Below are 12,006 nucleotides of genomic sequence, written 5' to 3' on the forward strand. Positions count from 1 at the left end.
TGTCTATAAGGAAAAGTGAAGGTGAAGAAAAGCTTATTTTTCCAATACCACAGTTGCTGCAGTAATGGCCAACTTTCTCAGCTATCATTCCCCTCAGGACAGCTGTATAAACCAAAATGCAGTAGCTATACACACATATTCTTACCTAGTGATAATGTGTTGCCTGATGCCATCTCAGGTAAATGGCTATTACACATCCAAATGCAGTAATGTAGCTGCATTGCCACACGTTGAGAACGTCCAAAAAAACTTTTAAGTTCATAAAATACACTTGCATGCTCCTTAATTGCTACAGCAGAGAGCATTTCACTGTCCAAACATGGTGGAAAGATGATCACTGTGCAGCCATTGTGGAAATAAGATCCTGTCATAAAGGATATCCGTCCTTAAAGCTGATTTTTTTCTTGGAAGTACGATTTTTTTGAATACTTTGATGATGCGCATGAGCCTACAGCCACACAGGTATGTATGTAAACTCTTCTCAGAAAAATACTTTTATCATCTAAAGGAATAAAATGCTTGAGGCAGAAGACAGGAATCTCTGGGAAGTACACTACTGTGATGAATACATTTGTCAACCGAGTGCCACAGTGATGAATTTCAGGAAAGATGAAAAGGTTTTTCATGACAGCAAGAAATTTGTAACTCAAAGAAGAGAAAATGAAGCAAACAGTTTGCATTTATCTTTGCATCTTAATAGACAACTTTATTCCTGTTTTCAGGATGTTGTCTTCATTCTCATGTTAAAGGATTTCCATTCGTATAAAATATTAAAACAAAATGGAGTCATACAGGTATGGGTTAGTACTGTGTCAGTGGCAGCAGTCACAGAACCTAATATATGGATATTTTAGTCTGAGATTTTTCATTACTACGGATTTTGGAGCTGCTTTGGACCTGACACTTGACATGCACAGAGAAAATGCATTAAAATACCTCCAACTTTATTATTAATTAGGGCTTGATAACTTGCTGCTCCTGCCCTCTCCTAAAACATATGCCACAACAAATGAAATCAGAAAGGTGTTTCAGCTCTTTCATAGTTGGATCTGCCACTACAGCGCTGGAATCAGTGGGGTTGTTTTTTGGGGTTTTTTTGTTTGTTTTTCTTTAGTAGGCACAAAGATTGAGCCCTGAGCTCCAGCAAGCTGCATATGTTGTGTTTTCTGCTCAGAATCTGTACTGGTGATCTGCTCTCCCTCCTTACCTGATACAGCCTGAGTTTCTTAACTTGTAGGGCATGCTGAATAACCTGTATTTTGATTTTCTAAATAGGAAAGTATGATACTTTTCTTGGAAAAGTGGAGAGAATAACCTCCACAGCAGCCAGCACTAGGATGAAGGTAATTAAAGCTCTTTTACTGAAGACATTAACACCAAATATTCCCTAAAGTACTGACTGTAGAGTACTACATTGCCATGAGGTGAATTTGCTAAATTTGAATTTACATACACTGAAATAGCATAATTTAACAGAAATACTGGAAAAGTCCCATGTAACATATTTGGCAATGGTTCTGTACAGGGAACTGGTCTGTGCAACACAGTGTTGATTTAGGGAAAGACTTTCCATTTGCCCACATGCCCATTGGTAAGTCAACTGGAATGTGAGCCTGTATTGAAAGTGTTGCACATACTGTGTAGTTATGTTTCTAAACTGCAAGTTTTCCAATGCTATAAAATAATATGAAAATTATTTATTATGTTTCTGAGAATTATGTCCTGCAGTCATACTGTGGAACTGTGTTACCATCACAGTTGGTTTCAAGTTGTTGCCCTCCAAAATAAGAAGTGAGGATGAGAATCACTGTTAGACTTGCCATGGATCCAAGGATAAGTGGCATCCTCCCTGCACTATAGCTCAGACACACCCACCCACACATAACTGTGTTATACCCATATAAATATCTCTATTTTCTTACTGCTGTCATTTAGAGCAGACATTTGGCTGAATGTGGAAGATTTCTTTTTATTGCTGTTATTACTATTTGCATTACTATTCCATCTAAGATTTCCTGCCGTTCATTTCTTTCACAAGTTTCTGTAAGCACCAAAACAACACCCTTTCAGCTGCAGAGACACGGCTTTGGCAGCAAAGACGCAGTTTCTGTGGCAGAGCTCCTGCCCTGCCAGGCTGAGGCAGGTGGCGGTGGCGGGGTGCGGGACGAGGCGGAGCAGTGTCAGTGTCACCCCCGGTAACCGGAGCCGTGCCTGGCACCCGCGGGAGCCGTGCCTGGGCTGCTTTGCAGTGAAATCCCTGCCATGGGCAGTGTCAGGACCCAGGACATCCCTCTGGCTGTCTCTGAGCAGGAGGCTCAGAGACCCTGGCACAGAGCCCAAGATGCCTGTGGTTTGGTTATGACCCGTGGAGCAGGTTACCAACCTTATATGAAGATCAGCAAGCCACAACAGTTTAGGCAGAATAATAATGAAGTTATCATGGAGTGGAAAAGTAGATTTTGGGGTTTTTTTGGTATGGGGGTTCAGGAGGCAAGATGGAGGGAACTGGGTGTGTCCAGCCTTTCTCCTTCTTCTTCTTGGCCTCCATCTTCTGCTGTGATGTTGGCACTTACAGATGGGTTTAGAGTAGAATCTCACTGTCTAACATAGGTGATAGGCATTGGAAAGTAATTGTAAACATTGTATACATAATTTTTAGTATAAAGACATAACACCGCCCTGGGGGCAGGCAGAATGCCTTGGACTGTCTTGCTGAGCTGACCTCAACAGGACAGGAGAAAGAATTTTATAGATAAGGTACAATAAACAACCTTGAGACTGAGAAATGAAGAGCTCTGACTCCTTCTTCAAGCGCTGGGCTGGGAAAGCAGACACTCGAACTCTTCTTGGGGTCACTCTGACAAGCTAAAGATCCCGATATGGCAGCAGCGCCTCGTGGGGGCAGAGGAGCCTTCTGAGGGTCCCTCCTGCTGGGGGTTTGTGTGGAAGGAGCTGTTGCTGTGGCAGTGCCCAGCCAAAGGTCAGAGCTGCTGAGCACCAGGGGATTTCAGGGGCCTGAGACAGTTTTGTTGGGGGCAAACCGGTAAAGTCAAGGTGAGTGAATCTGGCTATACTTCTAACACTTCCAGAAAATAGTATGTCCATCACAGCATCATGGGACTGAAAGAGTCCTGATTCCACAGATCTCTGGCAACTTTTTGGAGAGAAAAGGAAGCCAGGTTGCTGCAGCCTGCATTGTACCTTCCCCAGCCACCCAGAACAGCCAGTGCCAGCCTGGCACTGCATCTGGTGACAGTAATGGATCGGCTCCACTGCATGATTGGTGTTTGACATTATTAATAGTTTCACTTGTGGAGACTGGCCAGAATTGTGCTTCTCTTTGTGCCAAACAATACAAATAGAATGTAGCTCAAAAGTCCTTTTAGTGTCTGATACCTTTGCTACTCCCCTATGAAAAGACCCAGCACAAACTCCTTCACCTCACATCTGGTACAGACATTTACACCTTTGGGGCTGAGGTGTCTGCCTCACTGCCCTCCCAGCATGGGAACCCAGCAATTCCCTCTGCACTGATGTGGCCAGATCCTGCATGAAACAGGCTGTGACTGCTTAGCCCATTGTTCACAGGTACATATAATGACTCACAATGCAAAACAAAAGTACTGTGCAAGGCAAAGTGGTTTTGGCTGGGAATCATGTATTCATCCACCTGAAATCAGTGTTTGTTTTCTTTTAGCAGGCTTTTGGACAGGCCTGCATGGGTCCAAGCAGTGTGAGGACACACTGAAGGGGAGTAAAGAAGAAAGCTGACACTTAAATGATGGTAAAAACTGCATATCTCAATGTAAGATATATAGATCTGTGTGTCTGTATTGGCAGGTCTGCATGTGCTGAGCTGCAGATTTTCACCCAGTGTAATAACTCTTGTGATTTCTCACAGACCATCCATGCTGAGCTGGAACAGTCTCCTGATAGTTGATTTTCTAACTCTGTCAAAACACCTCAACTGCATAATAAATAATGCATATGGGCATTCTCTGATCACCCATAAACCCAAGAGGAGATATACATAATCTGAAACTCCTACTGGTTCATGGGAGGTTTTGATCTTCAGAGGATTTGCCAAATCAAGTCAGCAGAGCGCAAGGGAAAAGTATTTCCTGATGACAACTTACTGGACAGGAGCAGGAGGTGACCCAAAATGGGGTGTGTGGCACACCAGCAGTTCAGTGGCCCAGGAGCTCACCCACCAGCACTGGGTGCCTGAAGGTGCCTGTAGCTCAGGGACCTCACTGCTCACCTGGAGCTGGCAGCAAGGAATCATGGCCAGCCCCAGGCAGCACATGCCTACCACAGCAGACTGGTAAGTTTTGATTAAGTTATCAGGGTCAGATTCAGTTTTCTGATACATAAGTGTCAGATATGCTGGGTAGATAAAGAGCCACCAGGAAAAAGCTGGTTATATTTTCTGAGCAGCATGTAAATCTTGGTTTGTGGTTGTATCAATCTAGTCCCTCTGAAAAGTCTAAGAAGATGTGCATTCAGTATCTCATGTGCCCTAAAGGTTAGATTGCAGCAAGAATTAAAAGAAATACTACCTTTCTTATTTTTAAAGACCTTATGAGTTCTGCCAGCCCAGCTCAGGATTTCTGAATGCTTGGGGCTGGCACTACCATCATTTCCATTATCACACAATCCCCTTTCCAGCTCCCCTGAATCAGCTTGGTGCTCTTCCATATCAGGAAAAACCAGGGTGGATAAGGTGAGCTAACAGCCCCTCACTCTTTCCTGTTCCTCAGAAGAGGAGTTTTGCACTGAGGCTGTGGTTTCACAGGAGCTGCTGCAAGCAGCTGGGGATGTGAGCATCTCTGGATGCACTGCTTCTGCCACCTGGGCAGGCAGGCAGAAAAACAACTTTTTTCTATTTTTTTTTTCCTGAATGATCTTTAGCTAAGACCTGTCCACTGAGCCAGCTCATTGCACAGTCACAGAAATGATCCTTCTAAGCATGGTCAAGGACAGCACGGGGCTTGGAGAGGGGTGGGAGTCATGGGACTGCTTCCACTGGCTGCTGCCAAGTGCGTGTGAAAGCACATCCTGCTAGCAAGGCTGTGATGGCTCTGGGCATTCACAGCTTGACCTAGGGCCCTTTGTTCCTTGTTAAATGTGATTTCTAATGACTATCGTAGATAGAAACTGCAATTTTTTTCCTGCTGAACCATGTAAAGAAGCTGTGGGATAGGTGGTGACTGTTCCCATCAAAACAGACACTTCTGTGCAGGACACAACAGATTTTCTTTGACATGTCCAAGAAAGTGATATTAATTACCTCATCAATTCCATATGTATCTGGTTCCTCATTTGTGATCCACAGCTATCCTGTTTCTGTTCAACTCATTGATTCAAAATATCAGGGTTAAAGAAACTCTGGAGAGCAAATTGGGAAATCCTCACTGTCCCTTTTGTAATGTAAACCTAGATTTTCTTTCCTTTCTTCTAAAAGGAAAAAAAAGTAAAAATAAATACAAATATCAGTTTAATTTAAACATAACAGAACTAATCTCTTTGTATTCGCAGCGACATATTTAGTGCTGTTTTTAAATACCCTTATTAAAGCTAATCATCCTTCCCAAAATATATTTGCATTTAGCAGTGTTTTACAGCACCCCACAGCTTACTCTCTGTGATATATCAAAAGAAATATGTAATGCTTTCTTTGCTGTCTTCCACAGCAGTCTAAGGAAGAAAATGGAGAAAACAATTTTCTTCTCTGTGTCCCAAAGACAGTTTAAGGGCACCTGTGGTCTTTTCTGTGATTATATTTAACATTCACACTCAGTGTTCTAACCCCCTTTGGGTTAAGAAAAAAACACAAATCCATTAATTTGAAAACACTTAAATCATTTAATTGAATAGTCAAGATATGGGAAGGGGTAAATTAACTTGGGATGGTAAGAGACACAGGACTATCTAAAAGACTACTGGCTCTCCATTACTAACAGATTCTCTTCATTTGTAGCACATGACAAATCTAGATGGGATCCTGCAGCCACTAAGCCCTGGGACTTAAGGACAGATCTCTGAAATTCTTGGGTAATTGAATGGCAGGGACTGGGCAGAATGTTGTCACAGGGCCCTCCAGAATGAGAACCTGGGTTCCTACCTGTGAAAGCAAAAGTCAGCACTGGATTAGCTTCTGTCCTTGTAAACTCTTCAGTAGCTTGTCAGTGTCCCTGCCTGGGCAGGGGAGCTGGCAGCATCAGGTCTCACAGGTTGTGCACAGCTGCAGGTACACATACTGTAACATGAGCAGAAACATAATTTTTCATAATTTCACTATTCCTTACTTCATAATACATGTATTTTTATGATGGTAAATCTGCATAGCGCATATATAGGGATATATAATGTATATATAAAATATATATATAGGTTAAAATGTGTTATATTTATCTAACAACTGAAATGGCTTCCAAAAAAATAGTACAAATTTGATTTGTCAACCTTCTTAAGCATCCTTGCACTAGCCTTCCAGTGCAAAATCATGCTGGAGGAGTACACACACTTTCTGGCACATCCAGGGTGAAAAAAGAAAAAGAAAGACGTGTGGAATCCCGATGACTTTATGTTGCAGTGCAAGACTGGCTGGAGTAAGAGCTGTAAGGTAGCTGGGACATCCTTGAAACTTGAGCAAGATCCAAGTACAGGTTGGAGCTCTCAGCAGGTGTTGCCATAGTCAGAATATTTTTGGCTGTTCTTGTCTGTATCCTCAGACTTAGGGACAAGCAAGTGCACGATGTTTCACCCTCCTTGCTGATTTTGCCCTGCTGGCTGCGCAGTTGCATTTGGGCATTTGCTTCAAAAAGGAAAAGAAAAAACTCTGAGCACAGCCTGCTGCTAGCAGAAACCCATAGTTTAATGGATGTTGGAGTGATGCTACCCTTATTTTCTAGATCACAAAGTCAGTGACTACATTTTGCATGCAAGTAGCAGAAAACACTGAAGTTCAGTTTCTAGGGAAAGAGCAAACCTATTAGATGATCAAGGGAAGCTATAACATAGAACTGATCAAGATAAATCTAAAAGAACAATGTAAATCCATTAAGCTGGTAATTGCCTGTGTGTGACAAATTTCTTTTATTACCACACTTTTCTTGTAGTAATACTGACACAACACTATAAAATTTAGGGCTCTTTTTCGTGTCTGCTCCATCCCAGTGGGATCTCTGGCTGAAATTCTGCTCCTAGGAATACAGCACATAATCAGTCCCTTTGAAACTGCTTCAGTAATGCTGAATCCATAGAAGTGTGGATGCCAATTATGCTAATGAAACTGCAATGGGCCCAATGATTCTTGCCATCCTCTAACAGTGCTGTAAAACTACTGTCACACTCAGCAACTAAATTTTTGTAGCATATGACCACATAGAATACTGAAATCTGCTTATGCCACATGTTCCCCAAGCCTAATCCTGCTAAGAACACAAAGAAAGCAACAGGTAACTAGAAAATCTGGGATATTTTTTTGTTTGTTTTGTTTTGGTTTTTAATGTTACTTTTTCTACTTGTCCTGTATTCACATCTCCAGAAGGAGATGCAAATATTATTAATGCAAATAATATTTATTTTGCCCTCCTTTCTTCCTCCCTGTTTCCCTCCAAAGCATTGCTCCATCCTGAGGAGCAGGCACTGGGAAACATAGTGGGCTAGCAAAATTTCAAGGTGCTCCTGAGAAAATCCAAGACAGATCCTTAACATCCTTTCTCCATTTGCTCTTTTGGGCTGATAGGATCTCTGACAGAAATACTCACTGTTGCCTTGGCAGGGCATTTCTTTGGACTCAGGCAGGACCCGTCAAGTGTGGTTTCTCTTTTCCTCTCTTGTGTTCTTTCACACAGCCCTGTTGTGGCAAGGATAACTCTTCTTCTCAGGCAACAAATGGGAGTTCAAAGTCTAGATGTTAAAATGTCTACATCCCCGCCCCTTTGTCTTTACAGCCTGGCAATGTTATAATCATCTCTGCAATACAGGCCAAGGTACCAATCAGCCTGTGTGAACAGCAGCATTAAGGCCACTATAAAACCCCACTAGGACACTTTTAGGGTGTGGTGGGAGTAGTTAGTACAGATCATGAGAAGACACAGACAGGAATATGGATTCATCAGGAGTAATAGCTTTCACACATGATTAGACAGGATAAAAGAAATGCAATACAAGGCTGACCAGTCTACATTACTGGGCTATTACTTCTTGCACCAGTGGAAAGTCCTGCCTTACTATTTTTTTTCCCACATTAAATCCTATCACCATTATTATGGTTCCAGCACTGTTGTGTTTCAATAGTGCTTCATCCCTTCTTCATGCACACTCATTACAAATACTACAGGCTCAGGGAAACAGCTTTGAAATCACTTTCTGAAAGTGCATCTGCCTTCAATTCTGTCATCACTTTGTGGACCATGACAATTGCAGTCCACAGTATTTTTATAAAAGCAGTGAAAACCTACAAATGTTAACCTTTTGCTTAGTTTATTGTTTATAAAACAAAAATATGTTGTCATGTTCTCTTATCTTCTCATCTGCCTTTGAAGGGACCTCTCACTAATGACACCAATTCCATGATAGGTGAGGGATGCTTGGAATTACTGTTGTATTAGTGGCTGGCAGCTTCTCTGGGGATGGACTTCATTCTTTGGTGTGCCTGCAAATCCATGCTAATGTTCCTCCTTAACTTCCAGGGCACTGGTTGAGGAGCAAAGGCAGCCTCTGGTGGGGAGGTCCTTCAGCTCACAGGAGTCACAATTCCACCCCTGCTCCACAGGCTGCAGAGGAGTTCATGAAGCAGTTCCTAAACCATTTGCAGCCTGTCCTTTGAAAATGTAGCTTCACAGGTCCCAAAATGAGGCAGAAATACTAATCTTCTCATGTTTCCTGACACTTACTGAACCTTTTCTTGAGTCAGAGCCCAGAGATGTGCTATGATACTTGATCTTTAGGCTGCTCAGATGTAACACAAAGTAGCAAAGTAATTTCCAAAATTAAATCTCCTGACATTGACATAGTGCTGACAATGTTCAAATAACTAATATCTATTTTTCTCCAAGGAAAATTATGAAAATATTAAACATAGTTGTTATTTGGTAAGCCGGTACAATATTATTATTTATTTCTTACATACAGCTCTATTTTAACTTAACTAGATTTGCCTTCTTCTCAGTACTCTAGAAAAAGGGGAGCAAGGACATGACAGCCCAGCATAACAAGGCACACCCTTCTCTCTGCATTTCACTGTTGGCTTCAGCATCCCATCCTCAGCCCTGAGCTGCCATTAGATATTATAAGAGCAGTTGCTGCAACCTAGGCTTGGGGAGCAGGCTGTGCAGCACCAGCCCAGAGGTTTTACATCGCTCCTGTGTTTGTGAGGATCATCTGGTTCCTGTCTGTGGTCTGAGCTGCTCCTTAGAAGCACTCAGATACACACACACACACACACACACACACACACACACACACACACACACAGAGGGATAAAATGCCCACAGGAAAAACTCCTACTCACACCTGCACTTGCAAAGATACACATAATGAATGCAGAAATATACACATGGGCACATGGAAAACTCAACAGTTCTGTGGAATTTGCCCATACCTTATGCTCCTTGCAGCTTGAGTATCGATTTCATCATTCCTTCCTTGCTACTCACTGCTGCCACCACGTGTTAACCACAATTTTGGGGTTTTTTTTTTTTGGAAATAACAATGCCCCTTGAAATAAAAACATGTTCTGCCGTGGGTGAGAAGGACCTGGAATTTGGAAGTACTCCAGAGAAAAAATGTGAAATGGGCAAGCCATTCCTTGCCAGACTAGACATTGCTGGAAACAGTATAACAAGCTTCAGAAGAGCTCCCTATAAGCAAAACTTCAAATTCTGAATTGAGAATTCCTGCTATTTATTACCAGTACACCAGTATTACCAGTGTGTTAGGAAGTGCCAGGCTAGTGCTAGTAAGTTCAAGTTCGTGCACTGACAGTTTCTCTTTCTCTCCCCCATGCCTTCCTCTTGCACTTGGATTTCTTGTCATGCTTTCTGAGAATGAAAAATGCATTAATAACCAACAAAAGTGGAATGCAGTCAGGAAAGCACTTTCTTCCTAATTCCCATGATTTGGTAGTATGCCTGTTCCCTTGGGAATGAAAGGCAGTCTTCCAGTTTGGGCTTAATAAGAGTAACTGTGGATATTTTTACTGTTGGTATAAATGACTAATTAAATCATTATTAAATTTGCTGTGTCTCCATCATACAAAATATGGGTAAGTTTTACCCATGTCATTACACACTACTAAAAATGAGTGTGGCTCAGAGCTAACAGGACAGCAAATTTCTACAAGCTGAACTTCCCCCAGTGCGGTTTGGTTCTCAGCTAAATTTATTTCATCCTAAATAACTCCTGAAGGACAACATTTAAGTGACAATCTGTTGATAGCTAATCACAAGCCTACAGGGTATCATTTCAATGGAATGTCTCGATGTGCAAGCTAAGGTTAGTGTAACAATTTGCTGGTTTATGGTTTTGTTGAGGGAAACTGAGCATATGCAAGGCTTAGCTGTTCTCTCTTCCCTCTGTCTGGCAAGGTCTGAAAGCACATGCCTAGGTATAGATGCGGTGCTACCAGTTCTCACATTGGTTAATGTGTTACCAGCACATAGTCCCGGGCCAAGGAATGATTTCAGAGTATCAGTTTGCATTTAAAACATAAATTCAAGCTTGCTTTCCAGCTTTTGTGACTGAGAGATAATGGATGGTTAATCCTAGCCCCAAGCCAAGAATGATACTGAAGATGAGTATGAAGATGTGACATTGCAGCATTTCATGTTTCTGAGAGACTGTTTATGCATATGAAAGTTGTTTTAAGTCAGTGGTCCTCTTCACACGTGTCCTTGCAGCTGTTTGTCACACCTTGCTGGATCAGCATGCTGGGGAAGGATAGGGAAATAATGCTCTGTCAGGATTGAGAAGGAGATGAAATTGGAGAAGACACTGATACAAAGGTCTGATGTTACTGTGGACAAATTGTAGCCTTTTTAGGATTTACTTCTGCTTTTGCACATCCTTTAATTCCAGTGCCTATAAGGAGGTTTTTGAGGAAACAGAACCAGGGTTTTCATGGTGGTGCATGGCAAGGGCATGTGAGAAAACAGGTGTAGCTTGAAACAGGAGATGCTCTGACTGGATATAAAGAAACATTATGAGGCAAATTGAGCATGGGAAGGCATTGCCCAGAGAGGGTGTACAGTCTGTGTCCTTGGAGGTTTTAAAGAACCCAACTGTTTAGAGCCCTGAGGACAGGAGCCCTCCAGAGGCGCTTTCCACTTGGATTACCTCATAAGCCAGTAGATGTAATCTTTTGGATTTCAGCAAAGCTTTTGAAACTGTCTCTCACAGTATCCTTCTGGACAAAATGTCCAGCACACAGCTGGATAACAGTGTTATGCAATGGGTGAGCAACTGGCTCATGGGTTGGGCACAGAGAGTTATAGGGAATGGGGTGACATTAGACTGGTGTCCTCTCCCTAGGGGGGTTCCCCAGGGCCCCATCCTTGTCCCGGGGCAACTTTATGATGATTCTATCCTAATCTTCTCTTCTGTTTTTGCTGGATATTAAGTTCTACACCTCTAAGAGTGGTTCTGAGAGTGAAGGGGGAAAGACAACCCAGAAACTGTTTTCAGAAACTGCACTTGCTCCCCTGCATCCTCTCTCATGAACTGTATTGTTTGCAGCACGGACAGTGAGAGAGAGAGAGAGCTCTCCTTTGCTTTTACTTAGTTTTTTTTTAGCTAGCTGAGGCAGAAAAGTTCCCTGGACTGTGGTTTTTCTTTTTCTTGGAACTGATCAGCCCTGCTCTAGACTGAAAACCCAGAAAATCACCAGGAGCTCACACCTGTGGCCCACTGGGGCCTGGGGTGCAGCATTTTCCAGAGGGATTGATAAGAGAATGAGAGAGCCAAGTTACACCCCATAGAAAGGAATTCCTGAATTTGTAA

The sequence above is a fragment of the Melospiza melodia genome, chromosome 1 (assembly GCF_035770615.1).
Source record: "Melospiza melodia melodia isolate bMelMel2 chromosome 1, bMelMel2.pri, whole genome shotgun sequence".
NCBI lineage: Eukaryota > Metazoa > Chordata > Aves > Passeriformes > Passerellidae > Melospiza > Melospiza melodia.